Source organism: Pleurodeles waltl, chromosome 12, assembly GCF_031143425.1.
Source record: "Pleurodeles waltl isolate 20211129_DDA chromosome 12, aPleWal1.hap1.20221129, whole genome shotgun sequence".
NCBI classification, from domain to species: Eukaryota; Metazoa; Chordata; class Amphibia; order Caudata; family Salamandridae; genus Pleurodeles; species Pleurodeles waltl.
In genome coordinates this window covers 106,617,320-106,620,859 of record NC_090451.1, presented here as the reverse complement: position 1 = coordinate 106,620,859, position 3,540 = coordinate 106,617,320, and the positions used below count along the sequence as shown (strand labels likewise).

The window sequence follows — 3,540 nt, the reverse complement described above, 5'->3', positions numbered from 1 at the left end:
GTATTAGTGTCCACTTAGACCAGTGGTCTTCAAACTCTTTAATGCCACATCCACCCAAAGGGAAAAAAAAACATTGGTGCCTCCCCTCTGAATTTTCCAGAATTCTTCTATCAAATTGACACTGTTTAAATATGTCTAGACCTATTTAAACATTGCAGTTAAGTTCTGTTACTGTTTTAAAAATGCAATCAAATACATGACCCCAAATATACTATTCTGGTCAGGCAGGCCTTACTAACCAATTGCAGCGTCATGCTCTGCTGAGTAAACTGATCTCACGGCAGTGAGGAATGCACAGGCCGGGTGGTGCCCGGCGCACGAAAGCGCTCCTTCTTGTGTTGTACGTCTCTTTGCGCAAATGCAAACTCAAATTTCCTGCACTGTGGTCGGTAGGAGAGACATGGGAAGGTGCAGTAGGGAAGGCTTGAGCAACAAACCGTTGGCTATGTTTTGTTGTTACTTTGTTGACATGAGCTAAAGTAATTTAAAGCAGAAGGAACGGTCAGACCTAAAAACAACTCTCTTACCTCCAACGCCGAATAACCACTATAATTAGAATATCTCAAAAGCAGCTGGCCTTGTAAACTTAATGACCAAGCAAGCCGATGCATTTTGGGTTTTGTTGTAAAAGAATACAAATTCTAGCCATCCTTTCCTTTTCTTCCGGCAACAACCAATGTTACAAAGATATCACAGCACACAGTGACATTGACTGAAAGAAGAGGCGCTGAGGCTGGCATGCAGCACTCAACAGCTCTTGTTATTGCAATCCAGACTGGGGACGGAAGGAGAAAAGTATGAAGGAATTGCGATAGTGGGACCGACTCTTCTGTGTATCTGCATGTCATGGAAAAAGGAGAACTCTGTCATTCATGGCCGGTTAGCTCAGTTGGTTAGAGTGTGGTGCTAATAACGCCAAGGTCGTGGGTTCGATCCCCATCCCGGCCAAGTAAAGTTTTTCTCTCAAGTAAACTCTTTTTTTCTCATTTAATCAAACGCTTGTAAATCCATACACTCTGTTGCTCCAGTACACGTTCACTTTCCATTAGTCCTTCTTTTGCCACTTCTGACCAAAGCTCAAGCCGGCAGCGCCAGTAGAACAACAGAAGTGCAAGAGATTGTCTCTCCAAGATGGAGACACTGGCTCAGACTATGTCACGTGAGAGGTGGAGGGAGACCAAGAGCTGATTATTAGATGCGTGGGGATAAGAGGAACATAACTCAGGTGAACAGATTCTGGATAGTCATGCTATAGCTAGGATCAGCAACGTTACAGGGGAAAGGATAGGAAAATAATTAGGTGACAGAAGTATAGAAGTGGCTACAAGGGGGCGTGTCTCTTAACAGGGCCGAAAGATACACTGAAGGCGAAGGTGAAGTGAAAGAAGAAAGAAAGATCAAAGGAAATCAACAGTGATTGAGAGAAAACTCACAAAGGCAAATTGAGCAAAAGACATGACCTGGGGAGTTAGACTACTTCAATGCAAATTTACGCCGCAGATGAGCATGACAACTGACCCTTGTCCAGTGGTGCTGAAACAATTTTCAGTGTGGGGGTGCTGCCATCAAAGGGCTTCTGAAAATCCAGGAATCATACAAAGAACAAGTCCTGCAGAATGAGCCACGCACATTCAGAAAGAGTGGTGATGCGTTGGTTACTTATTGGTAATCTTCATTAGCCTTAGTCCATTGCGTCCTTGTGACAGTCATTACAAAGTAAAGTGATGTCACCCTCCAAGAGGAAGAAAGAACAGGAGGATTCTTAAATGCTAGCGCCATGCACCCAACCTGGGTGCCAAGCCCTTGCCAAAGGACTGATGGGAAGGTGGGCAGGATGTAATGTTTGTGACAAGGACAAGATGGACTTAGGGTAATGCAGAGTTCAAAACATTGGTACTCAAATGCAAAACAGAAAATTTATTAAGCGATAATGCTTCACAAATGTATGCATTGAGGCCCAAGTATCCACCCTAGGAATTTCCTAGATTGTTACTCACTGGAATTCAACCCAGGAGGTGGCCATTCCTCTCGTAGACCATCCCTGACCTGGAAGATTTTCTAAAAAGCCTTGCAAAGCCAGAAAAATTGACAACTTAATCCACCTACTCAGAGTCATAAAAGTCACCTTCTTGTCTTTTCGAGGCTGTCCAAAAGTCACAAACAAGGAGTCGGTTTTCCTGAACTGCAGAGGCCTGGTGACATAAATGAAAAGAGCTCTTTAAACATCAAGTGTATTCAACAAATGTTCTTCCGGAGAAGAAGGAGAGGGAATGAAAGAAGGAAGAATTATTTCCTAAGATCTATCAAAAATAGACTTAACCTTTGCAGCAAAGGTAGGGCTAGGCCTTAAAGTTACCCCATCTTCCAAAGTATCAAATGAAGAGAGGACAGCATTTTAAGGCTCCCAGCTCCCCAATTGTTCTCAGCAAGGTGATAGCAAATAGGAAAATAACTTTATAGGAGACAATCTTTAATTGTACAGTATCCAGATCCTCAAAGAGATAAAATTGCAAAGCCTATAAAAGAGTAGGAAGATTATGAGTTGGAGAAAAGGGATTTTTCATTGTTCTTACCATTGACAAAAGATCATAACAGTCTAGACACCAAAGAGTGTAACATCGATGAAAGTTCAGAAAAGTCCCTAAAAGCCTTTATCGCAAACCAATGAGCTTTCAGAGTGGAAAGAGATTCAAGTGAAACCCATTCAGAAGAAAATGCAAAATAGCAGACAAACTACAGGTAGGTGCCAAAAGATCATGAGCAGAACATCACGTCTGAAAGGACTTCTAGTTCTTTGAGTAAGACTTCGAAGTAGAAGGCCTGCTGGAGTGCTGAATTAACTCCACTAAGGAAGAGGAAAGACCCTTTGCTAGCAGTCCAGACTTCTCAACCTCCAAAGCGATAGAGTGAGTTGGAGCAAGAAGGTCAGGGACGACGTTCTGAGAAGAGACACACTTGAGCAGTACCCAAGGAGGTAGAAGAGCCAGGGGTTCAGAAGAGGAAACCATGACATCTCTGGCCAATCAGGGTCAACAAGTTCCCTCCCCCTGCTGAGACTTGAAGAGAACCATCTGGATCAATAAAAAGGGGGGGGGAATGTATAAAGGAGACTTCTCAGCCACTTTATCACCAATACGTCCACCACCTAGGCTCCTTGTTCCGGAAACCTGGATCAGAATCGACAAAGATGAGCATTGTCCTTGTTTGAAAAGAGATCCAGAAAGGGTTTCACAAACTCTCGGCATATCTCTCAAAACAACGACCTGGATAACGTCAACTCCAGCAAATTTGGAAACCTCCAGCTGTCTGCCATCACATTGTCGGTGCCCTTGATGTGTACTGCCGACATATGCAACAGGTTGATCTCTGCCCAATAGCCCAATTGTTCTGCTATTGCATTGAGGGATTTTGAATGCATGCTTCACTGCTGGTTCATGTAAAAGACCGCTACCTTATTCTCTGTCTTTACTAGCACATTTTTCTGAGACAGATGATGATGGGAAAACTTCAAAGCACTGAAGCTTACCATCAACTCCATCT

General features: G+C 43.3%; 1 non-coding gene across 1 annotated transcript; it reads left to right on the top strand.

Moving 5' to 3' along the window:
• The first annotated feature begins 874 nt into the window (after positions 1-874).
• TRNAI-AAU (transfer RNA isoleucine (anticodon AAU)) lies at positions 875-948 on the top strand. The gene has a single exon. It is a non-coding gene; the product is annotated as a tRNA-Ile (tRNA).
• The last annotated feature ends 2,592 nt before the right edge of the window (positions 949-3,540 follow it).